Genomic DNA, 24,555 nt, shown 5'->3' on the forward strand with positions numbered 1-24,555 from the left:
TATAAGCGCCTTAATTGTATTTGGGCGATATTTTAGGGTATGCATATGAAGATCATTCTCTGAGGAAGATTGAAAGGGTTAAGGTATGATGGAACTTCTGAGTCCACCTTCTCAAAGCACCAAGTCTATTTACAAATCTTCTGAAAGGTGTTAAATATATTATTATTAAACTTTCAATTTCTTATACCGGTTAACGTAGGTAACAAGAGTTCCACCATTTATAACCATCCTCAGACTCTGTTTATACAAATTACATTTATACGGTCCTCTGCAAGCCAACGCTGGGGTGTGTGGCAGGGGGAAGGGCGGAGTTGCAAGGAGTTGTAATTACAACGAGTCTTCAATTGACTTTTATGTTTGAGCTACAGGCCCTGGTATAATAGATGTCATTACTTCAGAAATATAGCCAAAAAGTAAGGATATGATATTTCTGAAATCGATACGTTAATCACCGTAATATGAGAATCAACACCCTTTGTGTTCACTTTAGGTTGAAAATATACCATTATATTCCATGTTCAATATTCCAAAGATTGGGCTGCCTTAGTATCGCACGTGATTCCAGGGGGCGATGACCATTGCCATTCAGCGACTACCCAGCGTGAGGCCACACTCGAGGTGAAAGAGGTGAACAGTGGGTGGTCACCGTAAAGAAAGAAGTTTTCTAGGCACAACTCTCGGATGGTTAAGCAGTATGGACGGATTAGGCCATCGGGCGTTGAGGCATGCGTAGCCCTAACGGGACGGTGTGACGGGTTAAACATTCTGTCACGGCCGTTCGAGATCATGGGAAGGACGCTAAAACCGGATGGGAGCAGGATATCCCGAATTTGTGAAGTTCGTAGAGCAAGAGCCAGCCAGCATTCATAGGCAAGTGATGTACGTACTGGCTCATCGCTCCTGTTTACATCAATCCCAATGATTTATCTGAATAAGCGCACGGCACAGGTTTCCAAGGTGAAGCACATTCATCTGAAGACATAGCGCTGGAACTCGAGCAGGACCTTAATTTTTTCTGTTATACAGTGAAAATATTTTCAAGAGCTTATGCTTCATGATCTTACAATCTTCTCATGTAAGTACCTCATTCATATAAATGGAAAACCTTAAAAGCGAATCAAAATACGGATGTGAATTGTAAAATATATTATTTATTGCATGAAATTAGGAACATGTGCGCCTAACTTTGAGTCCTGCTTTTAATTTCATGAACTATCATGTTTCTAATGTGCACAATATAGGTTGCCTTCGTGTGTAGGTAAATGCCGAGCCGTTTATTATATGTTGGAAGGGAAACACACCTTAGGATATAGCTTGGGGGGCGAAAGTTCCAGATGTTGGCCCAATAAAAGTCCAAGGTGTTGGGAAAAAAGCTGTAAGAAGTATTGCTCATGACGCAACACTAAGGCCTTGCATCGGACTAAAATTGCTTTTTTTCCGCTATAAACGTTCACAAATGCAGTCAAATATGGCTGACAATTTATCATATCATAAGTTAACACGCTTACTCAAATTAGAAAGAAGATATCTATGCTTGTGAAAACACGGATATTTATATACATGTGCAAATATGAATATGACTATGTTTATATGCGATGGTTTTCACTGAATCCGCTTAACTGCGTATACTTCTTGAGGAGAATTGATCAACGACATAATAGCACCTTGTAGTCATTAACGTAAACCACCGAGTGAGTACAGTTCAGTACTAACTTTCGCGTCTGCGGCCTGAGATTGTGAATATCCTATTCACCGGGCAACCTAAACGTGTGCAAACCTCCCTTTCACTGCGCATTGTGCTGGGCCCGACGGCCTTCCATGGCCCTTTCGAGGATCCCTTAGGGCGGGAAGTTGAGACAGGGGGGCCACCGGTTGAAAGTTTGACGCTGTTGTGAACTGGCCATCAAATATATGCGGAAGAATGACTAAGGAACTAATTAACCCGGATAAAGATTTTATTAGGATGATATCATAAATATTGCACCCCCTGCCATATACCATGCATGTGAAATGCAGGGTATCACGTAAATGTAGGTGAGAATAATCTTTAACCTACATATTTTGAAACCTCAGCAAAGTTCAAACTTTAGAACTCAAAGATATGCGCCCCTTAGGCATAATTTATGACATGAACATAATGGCATTAATAATGACCAAATTATTTGATGAATATTGTTCCAGGTTTAGAGTTTATAAGGTGTTACACCATTCCAACGTGTTATGCTCACGAGCTTCAAGAGGTGAAAAGGATTATCTAGAATGGTTCTCAACATTCAGGTTACATCTACATCTACACCATTCTCTGCAAAAACGACGGAAGGGCGTGTAGGGCGCCGAGGGCTGATAAGTAACCACCCTTTAACAGTACAGAACAGTAAACAAAACTAAACAGTGTGGTTTAGTTTAACCAAATTCCAAAGCATAGATTTATCCCATGTAATTATAATTAAACTGAGATAATTACGTTCACAATATGTGTGACCTAGCTGGCTGTGGTTCCTCATCCTGAGATAAGTTAACGAGTCATGTTATCGTTCTTTTCACGAAGCTATTACTAGTCTACACAGAATTAGTATGGTACGTATCAAGTTGATGGTGACTGTCTTGTTTGGCATCACCCCCTCCCAACACACTAGCGGTGGCATGCAGGATAACATGATTATGTACATGTTTAGGTGTGTTTGTGAATGATATATTCAAGTACACGTATTAACTGATATCAGTGCCTGTGCGGTTGGTACCCTAATACCGTCCCTCGTGACAATGTTCGGCGTATTGTACAATTGTTGAAGTACCATGTGAATACTGATATATTCTATTTGCAATGACTATCGATTATTAAAAAATCATCTGCCTAAACGGACACAATGTGACCATAACCCTTCGCATACTATGACTTCTTGATATGGGTACATCCTCTGCCACTCACCATGTCGGTAGTTTAGATACACACCCACACACACACTATGAGGGTGTCTCATCTACAACTACATGGTACCCTATGAGACATCGCTAGGATGTGGCATGGGATGATTCAACACCAGGCATGTAACACCCAAAATAAAGTGTGTCTTTTTTTAGTTATAATAACTATGTTAAATACTACAAATAATGTAGACAATGATAACTACAACTACAACAACTACAGGATAGTGCATGTAGTTGTAGTTATGAGTTAACTCGTGCATGGGAAATACCTCTCTACGCATAAGGGGAAAGCAGTTATTCTCAATAAGGACGATAAACTTAAGGTAGATGAACTGATGACAATAGCGCTAGGGTACTTAGATTGAAAAAAGAAAAATGCTCTTTCCCCCAAGCTCGGTCGGTTGAAGAAATTCTCATCCTTTATCGTTCGTAAGAAAAATGACTACCTAAATCTGTCGGCTCTACACTTGATCTCACAAAGTGTCATGTAAGTGTAGATGAAGACAGAAAAATCTTATCATGGTGAGCCATGGTGGCCTCAGAAAATGGTTCTGAGGAGCGGCTGCGTGAAGAGGAGGAGGTCCACTTAGGTTCTGAAGGCTCTCACGAAGGGCGCGCGTATGGTGTTTTTTCTCGTCTCAACTAGATTGGGGGTCGGTCAACCTCGCCCATCCTCCACGAGCCACTCCAGCGCAGCAACAAAAGCAAAGGGACCAGGGCCATGGGATATTACTACAACACAAGGCGGGATTGTCATTCATATGAATCAGCAGGAAGGGCTGTTGAACAACACAACGTAACAACGGTCCAGTTGCTAAGAATATTTTTCGAAGTCGCGCGCTCGAAAAATCACTTGCATCCGAGACAAATGTGATCGAATCATGCATTTCCAGGAGAAAACATTTCAAGAAATGACCAACAATTGCATAATACCAATGCCAGTGCCCTTCCTCCAAATACGTGTACTCGAGTAACTCGAGTCACACGGTACAGCGAAATTACAATAGATGAAACGAACGCTATCATCTATGGGATGTCTTGAGTGTCGGAGCTAAGACACTATTTTATTAGTTTCAGCTGTGTAGCCAGAATTCCCAAGGTGACTGAATTCATTTCGAACAAAAAATAAAACAATTCAGCAACGTCTCAAATGTAAAGTGGCGCAAGACACACGATGTGGGAATCTAACAAACAACTACAAGGGGTGGGGACCAGCCACGGAACCAACTTAACAGAATTTACCTAACTAAATAATCCTCAGAAAAATGAGGTTGTTGGAATCATTCAGATTTCCAACTGGCAAAGAAAAACACTAGTGACAGAAAGAAATATTAATGGGAACCACAGATTCTTCCATCTGTTTGCTTCTAAGGAATTAATCAACTTATTGCATAATTCTAAAAGTTTCCTCCGTTTGCAAATTGCGAGACTATTTGATACGCCAGAGTATAAAATCAGTAATTTTAATTTTTGTTAGCAAATCAATAATTTTAATTATTGTCAGCAAATCAATCGAATAATGCGTATGACTAGTCGCTAAGAGGAAGCTGCATCCATACGGTAGCCTGCAAGTCAACGCTATTGGTGTATGACAGGAGATTATTCCCAATTACTATATAATGGGGCTGTAAGGAGAATAATGGCCGTGGGAAATAAAACTTCAAGCGAATGTCTTGTGAAACTCGACAACCATTGCTTATATATACATCCACCCGCCAAGCTTGTCTTTGTATCATCAAAAATGAGCGGTCTAAGCTATAGGCACTTAAGGGAATTATGTTTCGCTCAATGCAAGGCATGGGTTAGAAATCAATAATCAATCGTTTCAATTCAAAGGAATTCATCGGTTTACGTGACTTCTTACCTCAAAATAACAGAAAATAAACCTAACGAAAGTGCTTTTATAGCATTTTACTGAATCATGGTGATGTTACCAAAGCGCTTATCACTAATGAATGACAATTATAAAGGTTTTTTACCAGAAAAATATGGCATGTATGGCGAGAACACGTAATTTTTCGCTCCTCCGGTTCAAAATCTTGGGAGGACAATGGCGTGGCTGCGAAAGTTAAGTAAATCTGTTAATGTGAAACAATCAAGATCAAAACTGGTGAGTTAGGAAGGACTCCATGCGCTTCTGATGATCATAGAACCTAGCCTAAGAAAAAGGAAACGCTGAAGGTCACTAGATGGCCTCATGTCAATGGCCTATTTCCTACACGTGGAGCGCAGTGAAACGCAGCCGAAGTCACGAAAGCATGGAGGCTACGTATCCTCCTTGGTTCCTCATTATAACAGCCATGACCGAAACTTTCGGGAACAGTATACACACAGCAGCGACCTAAGAAGCATTTAATGCGACACCGAAGTAAGTTTTCGGAACGAACGTTTCAATAACAGTTCCGATGGAAATAAACTTTGGGTGGGCCGAGGGGACGGGGGCGCAACCGACCCCAGCATATTGAAGCCAATGTGCCTAATCTGAGTCATATTTATTGATGGCAGAAGTTGTGCTAGTGAGTCATCAAGGTATTCAATACTCTTGACGATATGTGATACTGGGTATTCTGGAGCCTAAGATGTAATGTTCGAAACACAATTTCTTTTGGGAACTCGGAAATGTATTCTGACAAATTCCCTCACAATTATCAAATTTATCGATGGCATCGGGCTAAATTCGATTAAAATAAATGCATTTTTGTAGATTTATTTGGCGTTCGAAGCGAAATTGAAATAATACTTCCCAATAGCAATAACATAACACCTTTCGAGCAGTGATAACTTTCAGACATGGAAAACAAGTTTCTCGTACGTTGTTTCCCTTCTGGTTTAAACATATTTCCTGAAATTCACCGAAAAATCACTGAGAGATGACTAAGAAAAAAATGGATGGACTTATTTCACCGGATTAAACTTTGATGTGCCTCAGCAATCGGAACATGTCGTGACTCTCGGCCCCTGAATGTATCATTATCATCAAAAGTTTTTCTCTGCTAACAGTGATATGCAAATAGTTACGGAATATGACTAGTGCAATGACCACTGAACTGATTTCCAATGACGATAGTCTGAATTCGAATAATGACCTGCATATATTTGATTGCTTTACCCAATCCCTTTTATTGGATGTCATGCTCGAAGCTGCACTTCCACTCATGGAGTCTTCCATACATTAGAAAAATGCCATCTGCAAAGATTTGAGAAATAGTCAGGCTCATCCCTTTCCATGATAAAATAAGTATATTTGCGAAAAAAAGACTAGTGTCAGGTTCATTTGCATGGCCCCCATTTAGGACCATTCATGTAATGTATATTTTAACATGAAAACAATGCTTAAAACAATACGATTTCGAAAAGGTTTTGAATCACCGACAAATAAAACCGCTTCAGAGGATATAGTTATGATTCAGGCCTCTAGTTTTAAGTGCAAGAGTGTTTTACCCTTACTGACAATGACTGCAGGACACACGAATGTGAGCAAATGGAGAGGTTATAAGAAAATTGTCAATGTAAGCTCTTAATTATGGAACATCAGTTAAATTAATTGAAATTACTGGTGTGACGTTAAACTACGTTTTGTACAAAATTATGTAAATAATATGTTTCCGCGGCGAACCCTATAACCTGCAACGTTGTCATAAAATAGAATCACAAAGCTTAGAAATTCAAGTTAAAATTAGATTAGATTGCGTACCTTCATGAGAAAACTTGGAATCTTTGGTGAAAGGTCAAGGATGTCATGGGAAGAGCTTCAGTCCAGATAAAAAGTGGGCGGCGAGTTGATTAATTCAGTTAGATTAACAGATGATCAGCCAATAGTTAGTAAGACAGCCAAGCAATTGTAATCACATTGCCGGCATTCCAGCCGAAATGCGAGAATGTAACAAGAAAACCACAGAAAAACTAAATTAATTAAGAAGTTCACAAGACGCTGGAAGGTTAAGTTAATTACTAAAGTAGGGGACAATCAACAAGAGTAGGTGGAGTAATTTACGAAAAATGTACATCTACATCTACCTACACCTACATGATATCCCGCAAACCACCCGGAGGCGTGCCGCGGGAGTGGGGGGGGGGGAGTTAGGTCACCACCCGTGAAATAAAATACAAATGTACATTACGGGTACCTTGTATTTGGGCAGTATTTAAATACTTCAGCGCTTGCAGTTGTAATTAACATAGCTCCCATTATTTGAAAGATTCTGCATTTCCATTGGTAACAAACATTTAAGCAAAAATTAATGTTGATGTCGCTTGCCTTACATGAAATCATCCCCTACCACGCACCGCTGATGGTGTCTTATAAAATGCAGGAGAGATGTGGAAGTAAAGGAAAATGGGTGTAGTAGTGGGGGAATTAGGAGAATCATTTCGTTGCTGGAAGAAGCTTTTTACAAAAAGATGTGAATTTATGACTAGTACATTTAGCCACGAAGTAAAGAAAATATTAGCAATGACTTTAATACTGAGCGGGGATCAAAAACCTGGAATTTGAAGCAAGAGGGTGAGCGAGGATTAGACGTAGATATGGCGAAGAATAGAGCAAGTAAGTCGGATAAAGGGGAAGACTAAAGAAAAAGTTTTTAATATGTTAGGTTTAGAGAGGAAGTTGCCGGTGTATATCCGAAAAAATCGGAAAAAGTGATGGAGGAAATATTGAGAGGTAGTCGGGGGTGGAAGGACGTATTAGAAGGGAATAAGTTAGATCAGCGAGGTAGAGGAAGGAGGGCGGCTTTTTTAGACGGTATTAATGAGGGGAAAACGTGCGAAGAATTAAAGAAAGAAACAAGAAGGGCAAGTAAAAGAAAGTTCATGCGAGGTCTACTACATAATAAATGAATAAATGTAATGGATTCTCCAAAACCTATCTTTCAATTGATAGAATCAAAAGGTTAATTTGATAATGTTGATGGAATATTTACGGCTGCTAATTTTTTTTTTTAATTCCCAACAAGGACTTTGATGATAAATGCTAATTGGAAGTCTGTCAGACAGTATGTATTTCTATTTAGAAGAAGAAGATAGGGGCTCAAAGACTCAATAGGTAAAGAGATGGGGAAGTTTGGGTGTGTGTGCATATACATATTTACAGGTACTCGTATATATGCATATAATGCATGCAATTGAACATCATGGATGGCGAGCTTCGTGAACTACTTAGCTCATCGTAAGTCCTCAGTTCTCTACATTTTATGCCACTTCCTGACCAATCTCGCGTCTGATTCCAATTATTTCAATTCCTTTTGGGTCCAAATGGTAGACGTCGACAAGTCGGAAGGTCCTTTTGAACACCATCCATTGCGAGTAGTACCGCCATAAACTAAATTTTTTTAGGAATAAATTACATTTTTTATTGCCTCCAAATGTGTATCTGTCTTAAATTATTTCTTTTTTACCATTTCTTTCTTTTTTTACGATTTCACTATTTTCTATATGAAGTATTTTTCTATAATTATTTACTATTACTGAATTCCTTATTATGCATTTCAATATGGTGTTCATTAAGAACACTTTGGTACACAAAGACCAGGAGTATACAATAATAATATCTTCTCAGATAACACAGAATTGAGAAATCTTCCCATTAAAAAGTGATTTCTGTGCTTTCTGGGAGAGAACAAAAACATCAGCGCCCCTGGGACGAGAATGAAATAGATAATGTAAATAAAACCATTAAGTTACACTCAAGCCAAATATCTGCGGCAAACATTTTATATATATGGGCGAGAAAAATGGACACATCCGTATGAGTCTTCTTAAGAGTGGGAAATAGCGACCCCACGGGGAAAGATCTAGTGAGATGTGAAAGTGGTTAAGTCAAGGTTACATGAAGATATGAAGAAGTTGACTGAGAGGAAAAATGAAAAGAGCTGTCGGCACTATCGGAATCCAAACCTGTCATTGATAAAACTACTTATATAAACACTCTTGATACCGAAAGTTCTTCCGGGGGAATCCGTCCCAAATATTTTTGAGCTCTCTTTCTCCATTTTGATTTATCACAGGTAACCGTTACGTTCCTTTCGAATTAATCTGAATGCTCTTGAGGTGGGTTCAGCATAAATATGACCACCTTGTTGCGGGAAATATGGATACAGTCCCCTACAACTCCTAACCGGGAGTAGCATGAAGCGACCTTAGGAGCGGATTAGCCTCCTAGTGGTTCCAAACATTCAGGGGCCTCACGATACCATTCTGCACCGGTAGGGCCTAATTCCACCGTGGTGAAAGCATGCGGAGGACCGATGATAAATAATACCAGATCCAGGCAGGGGATAATCACAAAGAAAGGAGTTTGGCGGAGGTAGGGACTTCACAATTCTTGAGGGGAGGGAGGTTAGGGGGATGGAAATGCGTGTTTATTTCAGATTTATCACATTATATATTTCTCACCCAACTGCCCTCGCGACACCCCACTCACCACTACTACCGCCAGTCCTCGAATCCGACCCACACTACGATAAAAACAACCACAAAAATTTATCCGTGAGTTCACGGTTGTGATAGAAGAGTAAAAGGAAGACAAGCTCTCTCCACGGCCCTCCTCTCTTTCGGTCACCGCGCGTCGGAGGGGAAAAAGGCGTGCGGGGATCCCCTGGACGAAGAAAAAGTTCGGAAAAGGGGGCGCAGTGAGGAGGAAAAAAATGTGTGGGACGGAGAAGTAAAGAGAGGGTCCCGTCCAAAATTCTTACCCTCCTCTCCCTCTTCCCCGCTACCCCCGTCACAACAATTGCAAACCCCCTAAAGGGGTCCTGGCCCTCGAAGAAAATATTTCATGCGCCCAGCTCGGGAATAGTGGCAAACCCCACTCACACTCACCTTCATGGAGACGGAAAAGTTTCAGGGGGGAAAATTTGGTTGAGTGACCAAGGTAGGAAGGAAGGAAGGAGATGGAGGTTTCAGGAGGAAGACGAGGAGAAGGCGTTTTCGGAGGAACGAATGGGGAGAAAGGCAGGAGGGAGATGGTCTGTGGGAGGAGGAAGGGGAGGGACGTCGTCGGATGAAGCAGTTGGTATATGCACGCACGGGCTTCTCGAATTTCACGGAACCCCACGCTTTGCTGCACGAATTTGTCGCGTAAGGCTCGAAGCTGGAGTTTGCTCGGGGATTTGTTGAACGTAAAATAATCCTCGATTGGATTTGTTGCAAACCTGGCGTTAAGACAACCACCGAGGCGACAAATGGGCGGTCTACGGCGCCGAAACTGGTGTGGGTGAAAATACACGTGCGGACACAGACATTAAATTACGCGAAGCCATTTTCGGTGTTATTGTCCCTCTTTTCCCCCTTTGCAAGGATCTGTAAGATATTCGCCCTCCTTTCCCTCTTTCACATTATTATTGGCGTTATCATTAAAACATGAAACAGGCACTTTTCTAGAAAAAAAATAAAGCGAGTTCAGGTTTGACGAAAGCGTATTTCACTATGATCACGCCACTCACGTATTTTATTGAAAAGAGTACACTACCATGAATGGCTTCTTTTTTATTCTAGTGTATCCGAATGCCCAGAGGGAATGGAATCAAAGATTTTGAATCTATTTTAACAGATTCATAGATACTCAAATGATTCCATAGTGACAGTTACATCAGTGATTTCTTGAAAAACATTTTCTTCGGTGATCAGGGCCAATTAAAATATTTTCTTCATACGAAATGACTGAAACAACGTAATAGTTATGTAATATTTCTTCTAACCTCCTCTTAATCGCCTTTAGGTAATGGAATGAAATGATCCGGATATCTATCTCGCCCGCAAAAACCCCTATGTAGATGATGACAACACCCTCAAAACAAATGAAGGTGGGGTACGTAACGATAAATATAATATTCAGCACATACTTGTTAATCAGAGTCATCTGTTGATAAGGAAAACGATGAACAGAAAAAGTGTGAACGTACTTGCTATGGGGTATAAAGTAGTGAGTGTAAATGGCTAGAAAATGAGAAGTAGTTACAGAAAGGGACATTGACGTTATGGTAGCATATAGATAACTTATCGATTATCATCTTGTTTTTAACCTGGAAAGATTTTTTGCCATTTTTATTAGATGCTTCTATCAGTGGATATATTGGTGAAGACGAAAATAGGACAATTATCATAAATTTGACACTTCAAGCATGAGGTATAAAATGCATAGATTCATTTCAATCAAATAGTAAAAGTGGCTATACTGGAGAGAGACGTAAAGCTGAGGTCATTTGCACCATCGAAGATAGTGGAGATATATGTATACATCTACATAATACCTCGCAAGCCGCCGCAAGGGCGGGTGGCGGGGGGTTTTAGGTCACCTGTAAAAGAGAACAAAACCACATGCAACATCAACACATCCACGCAAACCTATACTCACAGTGGCGTATGCATTCATGCAAAAATCCTTTCAACTTATACAATGCTAATTCATATACTATCAACAAACAAAAAAAATTGAACCTTACGATGCGATAAAAATGTATCCATTATCGTGCAAGCCAGACTTTGAAAAGTAAGAAAGCGAAATTCCACTACCACATCGACATGCGACATACAATGGTCTCCTCCCGCAAGGACATAGGCAGGGAATGTACTTGGTTGAGTTGCAATTTTCAGGGAAGGGTGGATTGAAACCGGGCGTTGGCATTAGCTTCCTCTTAACATAAGGTCCCATCAAACAGTTGGCGAACTCCAGTTGAAGCGTAAGGCACTCCACATGGCACCCAAATAGGGAACGGGGATACCTATAAAAATATGTACCATCGCCGTACTTGAACCCTGGACCTCGGTGTGCGAAGTCAGTACATAGGCCACCGCATCAATCCGAGCCTGAAAGTATCCTAAAGTCAGAAACAAGAGGCCTAATTACCTTTTTAGCCTTCCATGAACCCACCCAATGCATTTTTTCCTGCAATAACTATTGCCAAAATCGCTAAAATGAAAAAAAAATATGCGCACCGAAGGGGACGCGTATCAGCATGAAAAATGTTGACTGCACCATAAAAAAACGGGAAAAAACATCGGCACTTATGCCGTACATTTTCCCTAAAAACAACATAAAGGCAAATCTCCTCTTGAAAGGCTCTTCCAAAATTTGCTTATTTTTAAAAATTTGTTGAAGAAAACTTAAAAGTTAAAAACATTCAGCCGATCATCTAACTTAAACTACTGAATTCATTACCAGCCGCCAGTTATTTGCATCACACCATTATCCAATGAAATGCTCGGCTTGCTCGGTGGATCGTTCAAAATCTATTTATTTTTGTTTTACGCACACGAAGCTCCGAGAAGTCATATCGGAAGACTTTCCCGTTGCACAAAAATGTCAATTCACTGAAAACGACTTACATTTATGGCCACGGATTTGACGGTTTTGATTCCAGCTGAACCCTCATGGTCCAATTTTGTAACAGCATTTTATACCACTTCCGTGACCGTGGCATCGTTTACTATAAACACCACTAAGAACGTTCCAGTAAGGAAACGCATCCACTGAAATGGGAAGTATTTTAAATAGCATTAAAAGCAGATCACAATAACCGTGACTGAATAATGGTAATGAACTCAATGAGGTGAAAAACATAAAGTTCGAGTTGCTTTCCCACCTTTGTGAGTTCAGTAAGCGGTATTATTCAATCTATATCTCGTTAATGAGATGGTAACCACAAAAATGTTATCGTTTCACATTCTATAACTGCAAACATCCTCGTGGGAGAAAATCGTGAATACTAAAAATTCAAAGAAATTTCGGAAGATGCCGTGACAGTAGTATTTAACGGAGTCATCTGATAATTCGCATTGCAGTTTGACAGTGTATGCACGGTATTTTGTCATAACATCTTTTTTTCTTTAAAGGCCCTAAACATTTCCAAGTGGAAGAGTAACAGTAAGAGCCTCGGTAACTGGATAAACTCGGCCGGACATCGAGGGATTCGGGTTCGAATCCCGGCAAGGAGAATGATTTTTACAATTTTATGTATTTGCATTTTAATGGAAAAATATTGCTTTTTTATAAAGAATGAAAACAAAATATCCTCGATCAAAACAATGTGAGCACAACAAACAGGTGCGATTACATCGCTACAGAATCATCGACAATAATGATAATGAAAGGAAACATGCGCCTCTGAGGTAATTAACTCTCTTGGGATTAGATGAATCAATTAGGGTAGGTAGGACTTCTGGAGCGGGGAGTAGATATCAGCGGATTCAAGCAAAATAAAGGGCTCGACCGGATATTTAGGGATCCGAGTTCGTATCCCGGTCAAGACGAATGATTTTTACGTCTGGAATTGTTACATTAAAGTAAAGGAGACGTAATCCATCAATGATAAATTCCAAATACTTATTAATACCTTCTACAATTCGCGATCACAACAAAACGAAGGATTACCACCCAAATTCTCGCAAATTTGATCACCTAGTTGAAAAATAATCGGCGACTTCGGCGGCAACGACTCTGATCTATTGTGGTGCGCCGAAAACGTAATTTTTAATCTACTCTTTGCACATCTTCTCTCTAATTTTATAGTTGTGATCCAACGACGTAGGTATGGGTTTTGTAAAATGCCATTAACGTCTTCAAAAAATAGGTTCTCTTCAAGTTTATGTAAAATAGTTAGCTAGTATTACAGTAACTTCTAGATTGCGAATACTTGTCACTCTAGTTTTTCGAGCAAACCAGTCACACTACAGAATTAACAAAAGTATTTATTTTATAAACGTAGCTGCTATTGAATGAAGACGCATCTGATTGACGAAACAATTCTATCTTATCTCTCAACTACCAGAAGGACTTTCTGATTGCCGATTTGTATTAAGAACATAATTTTCCCTCATATATTACCAGTTTCACTAGCCCCACTTTTTTCGCAAATTTACCGTCTTTACCTACCCCTATGGAGGTCCTGAGTAAGAGTAACGCCGTTATCTTTAGTGTCCGGCTACACCTGAAGACATACAGCAGGAGGACTTCTGTAAATTGGTAAAGTCCTGTCCAAGTAGTTACCCAGGCAAGGGCTACTATAGCTATCGAAAGACCCTAAGGGACGAGATTTGAACCCAGTCACTTGGCATCGAAAGCCAGTATGAAATCCAACCTACCAATTGAATAGCCGCAAGAATCTAGAACTGACGGGACATTCAAGCAGAACATCTCCAGGAAAATATTAAAATTGTATCCAGCGGGCAATAAAACCGCCACGTGGTAATTAATTTTAGTGGGACGATGTTTTGATGGGTAAGCGACAGGGTAAACGGAAAACCTGAGTCAGCCCTACCTCAACCCTTTGCCAATCTTCCTTTCATCGGGCGTCAACATTAAAATGCTGGTAAACTTGTAGAATGCATTATTACCAAACCTGTCGGCGGGCACGCGTGCTTCAATCTTCTAGGACTAGGTGGCGTTGTGTCGGCTTACCGCAAGATGTCGCTTTGGTCGTGGTGATGCTGTCAGGCACGTCAAGAGTTTAAGGTCGTTAGATTCCGGGATTAGAATTATACGTAGCAGACGATAGGATGGAGAGGACACGGCTAGTCCTTGTTTTTTTTAACCATTGAGGCGATCCAATAGTCGACGTTTCATGATGACTGGACCTCTAGATAGCCTTGTTGCGCCATTCATATAGCTGATATCGTGATGCATAGTATCATTCCTTTCTCCAATAGTGGCTATCAAATCCATGCTTGAAAATACCAAGTTTCCCCCTTCACTATTAGTGCTCAATCGAAGCAATCATACCCAAAAGATAATTGCAGACTATCAAGAATAACAGCAGGACTGTCGAGTAATGCTACACGTAAAATTTTCATATTAAGAAGGAATTATGCACGGCACCAAAATGATTCATACAGAATGAATAATACGTTTGCAAGATGAAGCGTTCAGGTAAATGAATTTCATCACTGATTTCAATAGTGGCTAAAACACTTACTATAAAATTCTATTAGAGGTCGCCTCTAATCAAAAAATAGAAGGGCGAGGTCCACAACACTATATTTTGTGGATTAATAATAGGCAAACACTAATAAATTCGTCATAATTGATGAAAAGGTGTTCTTTCATTCTCATGTGAATTAATTTCCAAAGGAGCCGAGTGGGGCTGATCGATGCAAATAGAGTACATGTACATCTACAAAATACCCCGCAAGCCGCTGCAAGGGTGTTCGGCCACCACTCGTAAAAGAGAATAAAACCACATGCAAAACCAACAAATACATGTAAACCTACACCCATAGAGGCGAATGCCACATTAATGCGAAAACTTTTTTAACTTGCACGCTTGCAAATACCTATACTATCAACTAACATGCACATGCACCTACAAATATACCTTATGCCTACGCGACGTTTAATATTGTTCTGACTTGTAAATGGTATGTCTTTAATATTTGTATAGTGGCTTTGGTTTCTTATTATTATGATTTATAATGTCATCGAACTAGTAATCCATAGATTCTATGATGCATACATATACGACACCGATTTCATATGGAAAAAATCGCACTTTTACACATGGGCTACTATAGTTAATTTTTCTGCGGCACATTATTCGATTTGCCCTCGATTTTCATCGCCCTTCATGATCTAAGGTGATATATCGTAGAAATTTATGGCATCGATTGGTTCAATAAAGTCTTCCAAATGCTCATCACCTCCTCATTTATAACACATCGACAGAAAAAATTAGAAAAATCCCATTGAAACATTTGATATCTTAACTTTTACCCGCGTCTCAATATTAGAAGCATCAATTAAATAAGAAATCTTTTTTTCGTTCGAATGAAAAGTCTCTCATTATTCCTCACGGCGTGAACATTCAAGAGTGTGAGTGAGTAACGTAATGTTTCCCTACGTGATTCAAGTAGGGAAAGTGTGATTAGTAATATACCTGTAGCATTACTTTGTTAGACGAAATCATCCAATTAAGCCAATGTTTCCGATAGTCTGAAGATCACTTGAGGACAACCAACAGCGCCTTTTCATAGAAACTCTCATCTTAATGAAACTACCCGAAGGAATGTGAAATTTGGTTGCCGCCAATAGGAAACCACGTCCCAACGCCGAGAAAGGAAAACTAGCATAGCCAACTGTGAACTAGTCCCTCATTGGCGGATGGAAACGCCGTGTGCCACTTATGCAAAAGGCTTCATTCATTTCAAAGAAGGCATTCGTCTCCGGAAATGGTAACAATTTAACGTAATTCTTTTGGTAGGAATTCACTCTTTTTGGCGCAAGAATTCTTCCTAAAGAGCGAACTTAACATTTGTTACACTCTTTGGTAAACCCTCACATTTAACGGTTTTCAGCAATTTGCTGATTACTTTTGTTTCTACGAAGAGCTCCGTAAGATTAACGCAACCTTAAAATGACTTCTTAAGCAGTCCCCCGGTCTATTTTCTTTTCATCATTATTATTCGGCAGCACCCCGTTTCCATTGCTTTAAACTCCTTTTTGATGCACTTCTCACCGCCCAAGGGAACTTACTACGATGCGTGCTGGAGATTGATTAGTGAACGACACAAAAATGGCCCCGTGGAAGCATGACCACCAAATCCCCAAGATATACAAAAACCAACAATGAATGAAATGGAAATGAATTGCATTGATAGAGGTGGATGCCTTGTGTTCGTGATTTCTCTTTGGAATCAAGCCGTTAGTGGTCACAGGCCACTTCACGGCCTGCGGGGAATTCTTCAGATGGCTAAATCTTGCATAGAATGCCGGTCCGGAAGACATGGGAAGGAAACCGGACGGCTGGATGGGTTGGTCTACTCGTGGCCTAGTCTCGCCTAGTTGCGTAATACCCGGGGGGAATGACCATGACCTCTCCGAACACCGGTGGCTGACCTTGCGGCCCCGGTCTTGCCATGCCGATTGTCATGGGCCGCTCCTCGCTTCGGGGATAAAACAGGATCTTTTTCGCCGATGTTCCAAACAATTTATCAGGATCGAGCAATTTCAATGAGCACACCTTTCGATCGAGGAATGGAGGTGGTCAGGATACACAGAGCGTGAAGTTGGAAAACAGTCAAAGTGTTTACTTTAACATCGAGGATATGAGTCTTCGATGAAGCCCTCCAGCACCTGGAATAATAATTCCAAAAAACGGAAAGTGATATCGTCCAAACAAGATTAAAAACTGCCGAACTGATATATTCTCCCCTTTCCTGCCTTTGCATACTCTGCGACTGCGATGAATAATAGATCATGAAATGCAAAAAACGGGGTATTTTAATGAAAGTGCCGGTATAAATCAGCCTTCATATTTCCCTCGCGAGTTACTGCAAATAGTATGTACGGCAGAGGGCTTCTGGCTACCGAAATTGGACTGACTACGTTAACATGGTGGCCAAGGAAGTGTTCATAATATAGTCTTATTTGCGTGATTTTTTCGACAAAACTTCTCTGAAATCATGCGAACGATGACAAAAACGAAATTTATCGAGATTGTTGGCATAATTTTCACTGTGGCGCTATAAATGTGCCTGTTTGACATTTGTCCCAGTTGGGCCGCGGTGTGTGGGAGGGTTAATAAACGAATGAATCGTAAAATGAATAATTCAGCGGTTTATATATCTTATTTTTATTAGCTTATCTAACTTAGCGACACATTGTGATTTGCAATGGATTTTGTTGGTATCCGGTGCGAGCGTGACTGTCCTGCATCTTTCTTCCTTTTGGCCAAAGACTCAAATTCTTTCTGCAGATCCCTCCGAGTTCGTGAATTCTTTTACTTAAAAAACTAGAATAAAACATTTTTGGGATTAGGGGGTCCACGTCACCACCTATCTAGTTCTTTTATTTGGTCATCACTATGCATAAAAAATAACAATTCATCAAAATGATAAATTTACATATTGCTATTATTATGTAATAAATTTATTTAAATTTTCCAAACTTAGTAGCTTCAGGTGTAACTTAGAGGAAGTAAATCATATTTAAGTTACTGACATAGTACTTGCCCACATTCACTTTTGCATTTGTGCACATAAACACTGCGAAAAAGTAGCTATCATGTGTCATTTCTTTGAATATAAAACGCTGTGTCTAAGGCATTCAAAGAACAGAGACTTGTGAAAATTCCCCCATTCCTAATTATTCGTTCCAGGTATCTTCAACGAAGTTTGCTGACTTAGGTCTATACCTCTACGAGTGATACATTATTCTTTAGGAGTAAATTTTTATTTTGAAAACCACTGGCAACGTGAATTATGGGAGTGAATAGGCAGTGGATCCTAGCCTTTGATTTATTGACCCTATGTAATATACTTGTGTATTGATGCATTCATTCTCATTACTTGCTAGCCCCACTAATTGCACACATTCACCTGCGAATTGAAAAATATATTTCTCTTAGCTCACGGCGAAAATAAAGTTGTCATTGACCAAGGTTCATTTTTCATTGCTCTTTTAACTATTTATTATTATAATATTAATAATAAAATATTCTGAAAAAGGTAGAAGATCACGGTGAGGTTTGAATAAAATGGGAACTACACAAGAAAACGAAGACCCTGAGAGACTAAAAAACACAATGAAATAACTAATTTCATTAGCAATATAAAGGGAGATAAAATAAAATGGAAGTATTAAGGAAAACGGAACAAGTATAAGAAAAATTGGAGGATATAGGGCGATAAAATGAAAATTGTGCGAAAAAATAATGGTCGGATGTCGTTACCGCCATTCTGAAGTCATCATATGGTCAATTTTCGGTATTTCACAAACAGCCGCAGAATGTGTGGAAATAAGGTGGAGGGCTGGGGCATAAAAGGACCCCTCAGGATATATGGAGGTACATACCTACACGATTCTCTTTATTGCGGAAGAGCATGCTTGCCGGAAGCAGGCTATGGCCGAGGGATTAACGTGTGACTCAGTTTGGACCGCATTTAGGGGAGGGGAATGCGTGGAGGGAAAACCGTTGTGCATCGCGACCGCTTCCGTTGGGAGGGATGAAACGTGCATTTACGGAGGGTGGGAAAAAAAGAATCGATTTGGGGAGGGAGGGTGAGAGTGTATGCGTGGGGCGCCCGGGACAAGAGAGCCGACCCAGGACGGCGAGGTTAAGCGCGGATGAGGGCGTGGGGAGAGCGCGGTCGGTGGCGGGCCATGCACTTTCTCCCCCGCCCGCAGTGAATGGCTACCATGGCTGCTGACTCAAGGAGTAAACCTAGCGGAAGGTTCCCGAACTAGCATCTCACGAGCACGAACAGCCCCTCCTCCCCACCTTATCCGCCGCCTTTCGCTCCTCCTGTGTGCAGTAGTTTTCCTGCGGGTTCCCAAAGGCCTCGAAATGGGCGGCAAATCTTTCATTTCTCCCCTAACGTCCCACCCACCTGGGTTTTGCATCCCTTGATCACGCCGTATGACGCAATCTTATGATCCAAGATAAGGCGTCTCGAACATTTACCGGTAATAATGATGTCGTTCAGGTCATTCAATAAATTCGGAGTCGGACGAAGCCGGTTGAAAAGTTTTTAACACACCTGGGGGCAAAGTATTACCCCTCTTTGTGCATTGGTTCGGCAAATAATATTTATTAGTCGGAACGGGCAAATGAAATCACCGCTTGAGTATATATTTATTACTTTATATACGATCAGGCGCCATAAAGTTCCTTCGAAAAGACCGAAGGCTTGAGTCTTTGTATCACGAAATCAGTCAATGAAAAACTGAAATTACATATCTTTTATTTAGTGAACCTTAGCAGATAGGGAGAAATTACAGTCGGTGAGAGCTTTTACTCAAGCCTGCTAAGGGTCCACAAAATAGTCGGCATCGCGAAAAACGCTCATGCATTACATTTACGCTACAGTAGTACCATTTTACAATTGACCGCCTGCTGAATGCACTTAATGGCGTTTGAGTGAAAGCGTTTCCCTCATTCTGTACAAAACGGGCACATAAACGCCTTTGCGGTGGCTTGCAAGAATATGCAGGCTTATATGCAGTATACGAGTAAATTCCACCACTTTGCCTTTTATAATTCAAACATCTAATGTAAAAATCGTTCATAACAGGTAAATAGAATATTAAGACAGAGTTTAAGTTTTCAGAGCCTTCCATTAAACCCGCAAAGAGCAATTTATTTTCGATGCCGACGACGAGCATTCTTGCAGTGAAGAACTGAACTTATTTTGAAAAAAACAGGTATCACATTACTCAAACTTGGAAAATAGTCTCATTCACACCATTAATGTTTAGTATTTTCGGGCCGAATCGATAACGAAGTTCCTCGGCTGACTGAATCATCTATATCCTAGACCCAACCACAATACTACTCCATTAAAACTCCAAAAATCATCTAATTTTATGCATTTCCATTCCATGAAAGGTATTTTTTTGTGAGAATTCACGATTCGTAATCCAATTGGTAACCTCCTCGTGGAGAAATTATCCTTTTCGGGAAAAATTCAAAGATACCTATGAAATCCTTTGTTCGGTCAAAGAGAGAGATTTCTCCCAAATAAACGTGAACAGGAAAAACCTTCGCATCTGATATGGAGAGGAAAGGCATCGGAGATCAGGTAAGAGATGAACAACGATACTTCATATTATGGTCGCATTCCCTGCCTTTTACAGACTCTTTGGGGGTAGAGTGTTTTGTGGTGCATTTTCATGTGGTAGTGATGTTCCAATTTCTTGCTTGTTGTGTCCTGGCTTCCGTGTTGTAGGATGGCTTTCGTGCTGCATCATGGGGTGCAGTTTTTAGTTGTTTTGCGGTATATGTGTTTGCATGAGTATTGGATGAAGAGATTTTTGTATGAGTGTGTGCGCTGCTGTGGGTGTAATTTTCCGTGTTGTTTTTTTGCCTGTGGTATATTTCCTTTTTACGGTTGGTGACCTAACACCCCCCGCCACACGCCCTTGCGGCGGCTTGCGGGGTATTACGTAGATGTAGATGTAGATGTTATGAGCACAAGTCTCCTTGAACTGGTATCGCTTCCCACTTAAATTGAACGGATTCCATTGCCTGCTACTAAATTTTTATCTTTTGGTTTTCCTTCAAGGGGGGGGGGGGGGACAAAAAATTTTCTTTGATCAGGACCGACACAAACTATCTTAAGCGTGGCGCCTGAGGAAGGGACGTAGGCGCCCCTGGCTCCTTTTGCATCTCTCAAACTGAAGGAAAACTTTTTGAAGCTCCCTTGCTTCTGGTTGAGAGCGAAGGAAGTGCCATAGATGAGTGGAGTGAGTTGGAACTCTTGAGGGACACGAAGAGATGCAGCGAAGGAAGAAAGAGTCCTCCCATCCCCCATCTCCCGGAACATACACGCATCTCCCTTTTCCCTCCTCCCCCCCTACACCCCCCTTCAACTCTCATTATATCCTCTCTCCCCCTTCCTCCCTCTCTACATTCCCTATTCCCCCCATTCCTCTCCCTCCCTAGAGAGGGCGGCAGCTGCTCGACTTCCCTCCCCCCCACCCCCCTTCTCTAGCCCTTCACTCGCCCATTCCCATTTCGGCCCTCTGTGCGCTTCAACCATTTTCCCCACAAAGTCCTACTGAGGGCACGGACCTTCCCTTTCCACATCCTCCCTCCCTCCTTTCTCCACCCTGCCTCCTCTCAACCCTCCCGCTCCCCGCCCCACCCCTCCCCTATCCCGGGCTGACTTGCCTAGCTCTCCTCCCTTCCCCGCCGAATAGATCCCCCTTCCGCCCCCTCCAGTTCCTCATCCGCTCGCTATTCTTCCCCCTCCACACACACACACCCCTACACCTTCCCCCTCTCCCCTCCCGCGCACGACCTCTCACTCACTCAAACTAACTCCTACTCTCCGCTAGGGTTCAAATTTGAACTTCGCAGTGCGATGCATATTGCATATCGCAGTGTGTGCGCATCGACATTTGAGTTCAACAGAGACTATGCCGCTTCGAAGCATGGCACCCACGTCGCCTTTACCTGACGATAATTATGACGATATTGCTAAGAGGCCATTGATGATAACGATATGTTAGTTATTTCTCGCGATACTGCATTCTCATCGGCACTAGGGTTGAAAACATCACGTACGATGTTTCTTTCCTTTCCAAAGTTAAATTATAACAGTGCTAATAAAATCTAATTGTTCTATTGACTGGTGGCCTAACACCTTCTGCCACACGACCTAGTGGCGGCTAGCAGGGCAAAAATATAGATCACGTTGATTTTTAAAGTGAGGCCAAAATAAAAATGGGATTTCATCTCTCATTAAGTTTTTCTACTTCATGTTTATGATCTGGTATAAAACGCTCACCGTTCTCAACATAGAATTCACTAGCGCCTGATAGAAAATTTTGGACCGTCTCTGAAAGCAATTACAAATCTTCATGGTCTTGCGAATGGTACCCGCAAGGCTTTAACTCTTTTTATCCAACAATATTTCTGCTTCAAAATCTTCATTCTCTGAGTCTTACTTCATGGCGTGCGAAATGTGTAGCATATTTCCCCTTCTTTTATCCCATAGCAATAATTTCGACAGCAAAAAGCTGAAGTAAACAGGGTGAAAATTTAACGACCACTCGCTTTGAATTACAATTATCATTACTCTGGTGGCTACTCTAATAATGTGTCTAGTTCAACAATCGAAATGTTACTAGCGCCAGGTCACCATCGCTCACTCAATTTTTTTTGGAGAATAATATTCTGGCCCTAGAGAAATATGAGCGCGGTGGCTTGAATGGGAACCAGAAGTCTTGCTCCTAAACTGCTGGGCTTCTCCTCTCTTGACTCCAAAACAAATTTTTTGACCCAAGCGCTCTAGTAGCACCCAACCGCTCTAGTATCATCTTTTGTAAACAGGGTGGGAGAAATCCAGTTCTGACGAAGCCCACCAGTAGTTGTATGGGAAACCGAATATTCGACAGCTTACTGGCTATGACAGGGGTCACCAACCTATGGGCCAACGACAGGATCCTGTCCTATGCGGCATATTGTTTCACGAGTGGATTCCCGTTCTAGATCCAGTGAGTTTGGCCTCGCTAGAGACAGGAATCTAGGAAGACAAAAAAAATGTAGAAAGCGTGGGTTCGAATTATTTTAAGCTAATGTAACCCGAAACCCTCCTTGGTGAATGAAAAATGTATGGATAATACTAATTACAAAAGAGCTATTAAACTCAAACCAGATGATTAAGATTTCCAATTCAAAATAATAATTTTAAACGTTTTAAAAAAAGGAATGATTGCCGATGGCAGCATGATTTTTCATTACTAAATCTTCCGATTTGTTTAGCATAAAATTAGATGTTCTCAATGATTAAATAAGATGTTGTTACAATATTATATATAATAATATTACCATTTTTAAGATGGAATTGGGTCGCATTATCTTCTACGAGAATGACCGACTATACTTCGCTCCATGGAGTAAGATTGTCGACCGATAGGAGGTAGATTTTGAGTTGCTCCTGCAAACTATTAATCTTCTGCAGTACTTCCGTACTACGAAATAACCTTTCGACATGCATCATTTCCGACTTATATTCCTCATGCATTTGACCCCCTTCTTTCCGTGGAAAATGTCTATTCTTTTCTTATCCATTCCTCTGTTATCCAGCCTTCTCCCTTCTATCAGTTTTCAAACATCCGGTTACTTTCTCGAAATCTGCTCCATCTACTTTCTTCATTTTTTTGCCCTTGTCAAACTTCTCCAACGATTTTCTCTCTCCCCTTACCAATACTAACTCTTCCTCGTTTGTCTCCCTCTCTGTTTAGCTCATGTTCTACATTATTCATCAAACCCTCATCTCAGAACACTCGCATGATCATTTCCATTCCTTTTAGAGTAGGAAACATAAAACTTGACGCTCCATGTCAAAATGTCTACTAAACTTTCCTCAACGTTTTTTTCAATAAATTTTTCATCCTAGAGTTCCTGCAAATGCTTCTATGGCTCATGCAAATCTTCTCCTAATTTCCTTATTATTATATCCTTTTTGTTCAATAATGCAGATCAAATAACTATACTCCCCACCTGAAAATCCACTTAGCTTTGCCTTCTTGTATCTTGAAAAATATGAATACATAATAATTACTAAAATGTATAAATTTATTTAGAATTCTATTATTGGATAATACGAGGGTCATCCGGAAAGTAGTACCCGTTCGTGCCGCATGAAGTGCTGACGACGCGAGTAGCCGCTGGACGAGGTCAGATAGCTTCAGTGGCTTGTCTGCCTTCTCTGAGCCAAGTTGCGTGACGCTAGCATTGCCTGTGTTGTTTCTGTGATTGTTTACAATGTTTAAAAAAATTGAGAACGCCGCCAGTTGTGAAGTGAGGGCAGTGATTAAATTCCTCAATGCAAGAAACGTTCGCCCATGTGATATTCATCGCCAATTAAAGGAGGTGTATGGAGACAATGTAATGGACGAGTCGTCTGTTCGGCGGTGGTGTCGCAACTTCAACATGGGGAGGGGGAACACACACGACGATGAGCGTTCGGGGAGACCGTCTGTCATTACAGACCAACTGGTGAGCTCAGTTGACGAATTCGTGAGGAACGATCGGCGCGTCACAATTGATGACATCTGTGAGCATTTTCCCAATGTTTCTCGAACAATTGTTCATGAAATTGTTAAACACCATCTGCATTATGCAAAAATTTGTGCAAGATGGGTCCCTCGCGTATCTCAATGAGCTGGCGGCGAAGGACTATGCAGCAGGA

The sequence above is a fragment of the Hetaerina americana genome, unplaced genomic scaffold (assembly GCF_022747635.1).
Source record: "Hetaerina americana unplaced genomic scaffold, ioHetAmer1.1.p SCAF_7, whole genome shotgun sequence".
Lineage (NCBI taxonomy): Eukaryota > Metazoa > Arthropoda > Insecta > Odonata > Calopterygidae > Hetaerina > Hetaerina americana.